Source organism: Strongylocentrotus purpuratus, unplaced genomic scaffold (assembly GCF_000002235.5).
Source record: "Strongylocentrotus purpuratus isolate Spur 01 unplaced genomic scaffold, Spur_5.0 spur5_scaffold_6, whole genome shotgun sequence".
Taxonomy (NCBI): Eukaryota; Metazoa; Echinodermata; class Echinoidea; order Camarodonta; family Strongylocentrotidae; genus Strongylocentrotus; species Strongylocentrotus purpuratus.
Genome location: NW_022145612.1, coordinates 44912079 through 44921083, shown reverse-complemented (window position 1 = coordinate 44921083; position 9005 = coordinate 44912079). Strand labels below are relative to the sequence as shown.

The 9005-nt window shown below is 37.6% G+C and overlaps 9 non-coding genes across 9 annotated transcripts; all 9 read right to left on the bottom strand.

The window, feature by feature from the left end:
* Nucleotides 1-1927: 1927 nt before the first annotated feature.
* TRNAG-GCC lies at nucleotides 1928-1998 on the bottom strand. The gene has a single exon. It is a non-coding gene; the product is annotated as a tRNA-Gly (tRNA).
* Nucleotides 1999-2245: 247 nt separating this feature from the next.
* Nucleotides 2246-2316, bottom strand: TRNAG-GCC. Its single transcript has one exon. It is a non-coding gene; the product is annotated as a tRNA-Gly (tRNA).
* Nucleotides 2317-2873: 557 nt separating this feature from the next.
* On the bottom strand, nucleotides 2874-2944 carry TRNAG-GCC. Its single transcript has one exon. It is a non-coding gene; the product is annotated as a tRNA-Gly (tRNA).
* A 578-nt stretch (nucleotides 2945-3522) lies between these two features.
* TRNAG-GCC lies at nucleotides 3523-3593 on the bottom strand. The gene has a single exon. It is a non-coding gene; the product is annotated as a tRNA-Gly (tRNA).
* Nucleotides 3594-4367: 774 nt separating this feature from the next.
* On the bottom strand, nucleotides 4368-4438 carry TRNAG-GCC. Its single transcript has one exon. It is a non-coding gene; the product is annotated as a tRNA-Gly (tRNA).
* Nucleotides 4439-5020: 582 nt separating this feature from the next.
* On the bottom strand, nucleotides 5021-5091 carry TRNAG-GCC. The gene has a single exon. It is a non-coding gene; the product is annotated as a tRNA-Gly (tRNA).
* Nucleotides 5092-5759: 668 nt separating this feature from the next.
* Nucleotides 5760-5830, bottom strand: TRNAG-GCC. The gene has a single exon. It is a non-coding gene; the product is annotated as a tRNA-Gly (tRNA).
* A 1403-nt stretch (nucleotides 5831-7233) lies between these two features.
* Nucleotides 7234-7304, bottom strand: TRNAG-GCC. Its single transcript has one exon. It is a non-coding gene; the product is annotated as a tRNA-Gly (tRNA).
* A 1405-nt stretch (nucleotides 7305-8709) lies between these two features.
* On the bottom strand, nucleotides 8710-8780 carry TRNAG-GCC. Its single transcript has one exon. It is a non-coding gene; the product is annotated as a tRNA-Gly (tRNA).
* Nucleotides 8781-9005: the final 225 nt, after the last annotated feature.

Below are 9005 nucleotides of genomic sequence, written 5' to 3'. Positions count from 1 at the left end.
TAATTTATGCATTTTCATCATAACCATTTTCCTCAATTGAAATAATGTGATTCATATTACCCGAGTATATCAGTATGCATGAAAACGTTCGTCCCCTCTCTCTCTCTCTCTCTCACACACACATACACACATTCTCTCTCTCTCTCTTTCTCACTCTATCTTCCCTCCCTTCCCCCTCTCTCCCCATCCCTATCCCCTTTCTCTCTCACTCACGATTTCTCTCCCCCTCTCTCACTCTCTCTCCTCCCTCCCCTCTTTCTCCCCATCCCTACCCTCTCTCTCTCTCTCCTTCTCTCTCTCTCTCTCCTCTTTCTCTCTTGTCCCTCTCTCTCCTCTTTCTCTTCTCTCTTCTTTCATGTTGTCGGTCAGTAGAATCGTGGGGATGTTAGCCCCTAGAAATAGTAACAGAGCAGTAGTATTAGTAGTCGCTCTATACAGAGCGAATTTCTTTCTTTATTTTTTAAAATTTCTTTTCACATAATATAAACAATGAATGACAGTAATAAACGTAATTACATATCATAGTTGAGTATTGTTTTTTAATCTTTGTAATGCAAAATTATTTTGTTACAGAAATTAAAAAACGAACCTACTTGAAAGCATGCAATGCTTGTTAGATGTAGGTTCGCACCATTATAATCAAACTTTATATACTTATAACTTAATTTGAACAAAATTATGGAATTAAAACAAACATGACAGACAATTTTTAAAAAATTAACGAGACAAAAGACAGGATGATGTAAAGAAAAGAAGAATGAGAGAGTGACAAATAGAAAAAGGAGGGAAACAGCAGAAAGATAAGAAAAAGACAGAGAGAGGGGGTAAAGTGAGGGAGAGAGAGAGAGAGAGAGAGACGGAGAGAGAGAGAGAGAGACAGACAGACAGAGACACAGACAGAGGCAGAGAGAGACAGAGAGACAGAAAGAGAGACAGAGACAGAGAGAGAGACAGAGAGACAGAGAAAGAGAGAGAAAGAGAGAGACAGAGAAAGAAAGAGGAAGAGAGAAGAAATGGTGGCCATAGAGGAATCATTTTTGTTTAATTCATCCCCTCATCTTTTTAAAGAAAGAAAAGAACTAATTTATTTACCAATATAGGCTACACAACTTTGTAATATCACCATAAACATGATAAACTATACTTTGTGATTAAAATGTCGGCTGCCATATGGGATTCTAGGAAATATATGGGCCAATCCAGGATCGATTCAGTTTAGGGATAGATTGAACAAAAATGTGAAAACCTCATGATTGTCGCAAAGTACTTTTACTTTCCATATCCCTCATTCATCAAAGGTACAGTTGAGTTCTGGTCAAGCTAAAATATACCGTCTGAAAAAATTGGAAAAAGATTTTAATACATAAGAATTGATGTGTTTTGAGAGGTTCAAAATCATCAAGACAAGAATAAGAAATAAAGATGAAGAAGAAAGTCAAGAAACTGACTTAATCTTGTTGAATGTGACGTGTAGGCCTATACATCACACATAAAATATGGGCATATGGGACTAATGAAACACGTGGCATGAACGTTTGATTTATTTCAGCTATTTTTGCCATATTTCAAATAATATGAGCGCACTTGAGGAGCAATTCCTTGTCAAGAGACATATTTATTTTTCATGAGTCTTCCAAACCTGGCATGAAACTGCGCTCACAGTTTAACCTTTATATTCTTTTCGACCCAGTTTTATCCAAAGAAACGTTGCCGATTTGTTTGTCTACAGTAATGAGGACTACGTCTCAGATAATAAACCAAAAATATCCCTTGGCTGCATTATAATATTGATAAAATTTAATACTCAATTACTTTCTATTTACCATAGCGCTACGACTTCAGAAAATTACCCACACGGTTGTGTCTAAGATGGACTACAATGCTGTAATGTCTTGTTTTTTGTTTGTATATTAAAGCAAAATGATCTTGCATCGGCCGGGAATCGAACCCGGGTCACCCGCGTGGCAGGCAAGAATTCTACCACTGAACCACCGATGCGCTCACGATCAAATTTTCAAGCATCATGTTCTTCTTTCCAGATAATAATGTTGTTCAATACGAAGTTCAAGAAGTAAAAAAAGATTTGACTTCGTGTCTGTTGACAAATATAGGCCTAGACAAAAATGTTACAGGTGGCGCTCGAAGAGATCTTAATTATGTCGATAGTTTTATCCTTTATTTTTCAACTATATTTTGTTTTATAAGTATACCTTTCTGTGTTTGTACATTAAAACAAAAAATAACCTGCATCGGCCGGGAATCGAACCCGGGTCACCCGCGTGGCAGGCGAGAATTCTACCACTGAACCACCGATGCGCTCACATTAAAAATAGAAGACGGTATGTTTTTTTTTTTCTTCAGAACTTACGCTGTCGCCCATACTGATTGATCAATTTATGTTATCTCTTTTCTTAAAATGATTGTGACAATATGCATGGTTTATTCTTGATAGATAAAGTTTATATCTTTTCAGGAATTTATTGATCAATCTGAAGGTCATAAATTTTGATCAATAAAGTTCTGAGAAGACCGAACTTTATCTATCAAACAATGACCATCACCATCATCATCACCATCATCATCCCGCGGGTCCCCTCTATGGGGGGGGGGGGGGCGGATCTCCTCGATACCGCTCTCTATCTCATCATGTCTGTAGCCAGCTCAAAATCAATTTCTCTACCGTCTTCCTTCATAATCTATTCACTTATACCTGGGCCTTCCTTTCAAAACATAGTGTCACATAAATATCATGAAAACAGGTTAAATATAACCCATTCCAACTGTATGGGCAAAGGCGTAATAGTTTCATTATTTGGTTGTGTTTTTTTTCAGGGCTTTAGTTTCTTTGTTTGCACATTTAAACAAAAAGTACTTGCATCGGCCGGGAATCGAACCCGGGTCACCCGCGTGGCAGGCGAGAATTCTACCACTGAACCACCGATGCGCTCACATTCAAATTTGAAAGCATCATGTTCTTCTTTCCAGATAATAATGTTGTTTAATAACCCTGGATGCCCTACGAAGTTTAAACGATTTCTTTTTAGCTGCACATGGTAGAAGCGGCGAGAACAGAACAGCCTGAGCAGGTGTTGACAAATGGGCAAAATATTATAGGTGGCGCGCGAAGAGGTCTTAAGCCTCGGTCACAAATCCCATTACGAACTGCTACGAACGCCGTACGAACGATTTTCAGACAATGGAAATTCGGGAAGACAATGGCAAAACAGGGAGATACGTACGAAATTATCGTTCGTACGAATCTTTGTGACCGTAGCATTAATTGTGTCAATATTTGTTTCCTTCATTGTTCAAATAGGCGTATTATGTATTATGTTTGTTTCTTTATTTATCATAATTACGAACCCTTACCCCAAGATAATATTGCATACAGTCATGAGGTCTGCGTCTGAGATGGGTTACAGGATTACCAAGTTAAAACTATAAAAGTAAACATTTGTTTTAGCTTCGACTATATGCTTTGACTGTGTATATTTGTTTGTACATGTAAAAACAAAAGGAAATTGCATCGGCCGGGAATCGAACCCGGGTCACCCGCGTGGCAGGCGAGAATTCTACCACTGAACCACCGATGCGCTCACGTTCATAACAGAAGACTGTATCTTCCTCTTTTCAGATTATAATGTTGACCCCTTGGATGTTGCCTAAGAAGTTCAAAAGATTTAACATCATGTTTTTTGGTTGTTCGTGGTGACGGGAAAAGAACAGCATATGTTGACAATTGGGCAAATATGTTATACAGTGTAGGTGGTGCTTAAAAAGCTGTCTAATAACAAATTGTGCCCATATTTCTATCTTTAATCTTTTAAATATTTGTAATGGCTTCTTTATAAATAATATTATCGGAAAGTATCGTGCAAAATTACTTGAACTTGTAAGGTTTTATTACGGCACCGCCCTGACAAACTTGCTAAAATTTTAGAACTTACAACTTATAAAAGAACTAAGCCCTTAACAAAATTGTGCATACAAGAGATCAGCATCTCAGATGGGTTACAGGTTATTGTAAAGTTGGTCTTCACATCGAGCATGCCTTGGCTGAATATGATATGTCTTCCAACTTATACTGTCGCCCATAATGATGAAATCAATTTAATTTACATCTTTTCATAATATAATTGTGACAATATGGTTTATTCTTGATAGATAAAGTTTATATCATCTCGGTGACTGTATTGATCAATCTGAAGGCCATAAAGATTGATCACTAAAGTTCTTAGTTTTCAGATAAAATATAAATCATTCCAACTGTATGGGAAAAGGCGTATATCCCGTAAAAAGTTTCACTGTCTGGATGTGTTTTTTAAGAAGTATACTTTCTTTGTTTGTACATTAAAACAAAAAGTACTTGCATCGGCCGGGAATCGAACCCGGGTCACCCGCGTGGCAGGCGAGAATTCTACCACTGAACCACCGATGCGCTCATGTTCTATAATGTTGAGGTTAGAACGATTTCGTCCATATCAAAACTTGTCCAATATTGTTTAATACTACCACTGGATTTTGTACGAAGTTCAAGAAGTTATTAATATTTGACTTCGTGTCTATTGACAAATAGGCAAAATGTTACAGGTGGCGCAGGGATCTTAATAATGAAGATATTTTTATCCTTTATTTTTCAACTTTATTTTGTTCATGTTTAAAAAAAAAAAATCTCAATTAAAATACTATAGTATCTTGAAAAGCTGCTAAATCCTACTCGGTTTTATATTGGCACCGTCTTGACAAACTTGCTTTATCAAAAATCGTTATGTCGTGAATTTAGAAAAGTCCTAACCCTTTCCAAAATGTTGCCTACATGACGACTGCGTCTCTGATGAGTTACAGGATACTGCTATCAAGTGGAAGTAAAAAATAATTTTAAAATTGTCATCACATCGAGTATGTGACTGCATATGACACGATATCCAATGTACATGCATATCCAGTAAAGAGTTTCATCACATTGATGTGTTATGCCAATTAATCTCTTTGTTTGTACATTCAAAAAACAAAAAGAACTTGCATCGGCCGGGAATCGAACCCGGGTCACCCGCGTGGCAGGCGAGAATTCTACCACTGAACCACCGATGCGCTCACATTCAATATGGAAGACGCTATGTTCTTTTTGCTTTCAGATCATTATCTTGTTTAAAGATAAAGTTGAGTTTTAGTTATGCGATTGCATTGTGAAAGAAACGGTGTGGAATCGATCAGAAAAAGCTGATAAACTTATGTAGCATAAAATTATAAATATTGGTGTGCTGGATTTGGAGTCATCAAAATAATAACAAATTTGACCCAGTATTGGTAATGATCATGATCTTTATTGATCATAATTACAAATAGTATCTCGCAAAATTATTTAATACTGTAAGGTCTTATAACGACACCGTCCTGACAAAATTACTTTAAAAAACATTGTGGCCAACTTATAACACACCTAACCCTTATCCCATTTTTTTGTATGTCTACATTAGGACTGCGTCTGAGATAATAGACCGAAAAACTGCCTTCACACTACTGTGCCTTTGCTGCAATATGATATTGATAACTCTACATTTTTGAAATTATTATTTTGCACATCTCTTCCCTTTCTTTTTATTTGCCAAGAGCCCTATGGCTTAAGAAAATTTAAGATGGACTACATACTAATGCTGTAAAACTATAAAATATGTGGTCACATCGAGTAGGCCTTGATATTGCATAAGTAAACTTTCTTTGTCTGTATATTGAAATAAAAAAATGAAATAAAAAGTACTTGCATCGGCCGGGAATCGAACCCGGGTCACCCGCGTGGCAGGCGAGAATTCTACCACTGAACCACCGATGCGCTCATGTTCATAATTAGAAAGCAACTTATTTTTTTTCCCCAGATCATAATATTGTTTAATACCCCTGGATGGTGTACGAAGTTCAACGAATTTGACTTCGTGTCTTTTGAGTTGTGCGTGGTGGAAGCGACGGGAACACAACAGGTGTGACAAATGTACAGGTGGCGCGAGAAGAGCTCTTAATTGTGTCAATAATTATGTCTATCCTTTATTTTTCAAATAGGCCCATATAATATGTATCATAATGGTTTCTTTATTAATCATAATTACAAATAGTATCTCGCAAAATTCCTATATACGGTGCCGTCCTGACAAACTTGCTGTAAAACAAAATTGTCGCCCAATTTTAAAACAACTAACCCTTACCCGAATATAATTGCATATAATGAGGTATGCGTCTTATACCCCATTCACAGTGGTTTTGAAATTTGTAGCGGCGTTGTAGCGGAGCGGCGACACCGCCATAACACCGCTACAAATGCATTCACAGTAGAAAAGTTATCCCGCTGCAGCAGCGGGATAAATATCATGTACCCATTCACGCTGCAGCGGGTGATTTTTATTACCTCCGTAACAAACACGTGTATGCATGGCTCATGACCCGCGAGTGACCCCGATATGACCGGAAATACTTGCTTGAAATTGCGCGGTAAACATGTCAAGTTGCTTTTTGTATCCTCGATCATATTACTTTTTAAAAAACTAGCATTTTTATTGCTTCCAGTCAGAATATTTTAATTTTTTGAAGTGTGAAATATTTTTATTTGGATAATTATAATACCTACATAATAATAAAATCAATTTGAATCCACTGGTTACTTTATTTCTATTTCACTTTATGTTCCCCATTGCTGTAGAAAAGAGGTCAGTGATAGGTAAGTAAACAAATCACACGTGTTTGTCGCGGTGTTATAGCGGAGAGCCTTCACACTGAGTAAACACCGCGACAGCAGCGGGACTGTCCCGCTGCTGTAGCTAGGCGTCCCTAGCGATAGTTTGTGTCGGCGTTATCGCTAGGCGGTGTTATCCCGCGATAGTTTATAACGGGTCCGAGCCTTCACACTGAAGACAACACCGCTACAGCAGCGGGACAGTCCCGCTGCTGTCGCGGTGTTTGAGGCCACTGTGAATGGGGTATAAGATGGCCGGGTTATGCCGGGTAATAATCGGGAGCGCCAGGAGGGTCAACTCTGACTGACATGAGCGCTATACAAGAACCCACTATTATTATTATTACAAGATAATCAAGTTGATGCTATAAAAGTAAAAATTTGTCTTCACATCGACTATGCTTTGACTGCGAATATCATGTTTACCGAAGGATATCCAGTAAATTGTTTCAATATCTTGATGCGTTTTGTCAATTAATTTCTTTGTTGTACCTTTAGAAACAAAAGGAAATTGCATCGGCCGGGAATCGAACCCGGGTCACCCGCGTGGCAGGCGAGAATTCTACCACTGAACCACCGATGCGCTCACGTTCATAATGGAAGACGGTATGTTCTTCTTTTCAGATCATAATGCTGTTTAATACCCCTGGATGCTGTACGAAGTTCAAAAGATTTGACATCATGATGTTTAGTTGTTCGTGGTGGAAGCGACGTGAACAGAACAGATGTTGACAAAATGGGCAAAAAATGTTATAGGCAGTACTTGAAGAGCTCTGTAATAACTGTGTCCATATTTCTATCTTTTATTTTTGAAATATATTTGTAATGACTTCTTTATAAACTATATTTCCAAAAATAATCGTGCAAAATTGCTTAAACCTGTAAGGTTTTTTATAACGGCATCGTCCTGACAAACTTGCTAAAAATGTTAGAATAGAGGATTGGGTCTCCTTGTTACAGCGTTCCTTCTCGTCCTGTCTGTAGCCAGTTCCAAATATATTACTATTTTAACTTATTAATTTTGTACATGTCTGTAGGGGACCCACATGGAAATAAGCTCTCGAGCTTTCGTGAGTTATCCTGTTCAAACTGACTTATTTTTGATCGGTTATTATTGTATATTGTTGTATTATTGGTAGCTTGTCGAATAAAAATCAACCAATCAATCTAATCAATTTCTCTACCGTCTTCATTAATAACATCCATCCACTTATACATAGGTCTTTCTTTCAAGCCATAATTATTGTCACATAAATCTCATAAAAACTGGTAAAATAAAAATCATTCCAACTATATGGGCAAAGGAATATTTCCAGTAAAGAGTTTCATTATCTGGACGTGTTTTGTCAGAAGTTTATTTTCTTTGTGTGTACATTAAAACAAAAACTAGTTGCATCGACCGGGAATCGAACCTGGGTTACCCGCGTGGCAGGCGAGAATTCTACCACCGATGCGCTCGCGTTCATTAATGATGAGGTAATATCCCTTTTTCCAGATCATAATGTTGTTTGATATCACTGGATCATGCACCAAGTTCATATTGATTGGACCTCGTAAAAATGTTACAGGTGGCGCTCGAAGAGATCTTAATTATGTCGATATTTCTATCCTTTAGTTTTCAAATTTATTTTGTTCATGTTGTAAAAATCTCAATGACAAATTCTGTAGTAACTTGCAAAGTTGCTTGATAATAACCATACGGTTTTATATTAGCACCGTCTACACAAACTTTCTTTATTAAACATCATAATGTCGTGAACTTAGAAAAGACTTTCAAAAATGTTGCCTACATGACGACTGTGCCTCCGAAGGGTTGCAAGATACTGCTCAAGTAAACATGAAAGTAAAACAAATTTAAGTGTCTTCACATCGAGTGTGTCTTCACTGCATATTATACGATATCCAAGTTTATGTATATCATCCAGTAAAGATTTTCTTCACCTTCATGTGCTTTGCCAATTGTATGTACAATGAAAAACAAAAGAAATTGCATCGGCCGGGAATTGAACCCGGGTCCCCCGCGTGGCAGGCGAGAATTCTACCACTGAACCACCGATGCTTTCACGCTCCATTGATCGGATGTTAGCACTGTATTCCGGCTTTGTTTCTAGATCATAATAACGTTTAATACCAATGGGTTCGGTACGAAGTTCAAACGATTTGACATTCTGACTTTTAAGCGCACGTGGCATCTATATCAGATTACAAGTGAAAGATGAACAGAACAAATGTTGACAAATGGACCCAAAAATGATATAGGGGGCGCTCGACCACAATTTACACA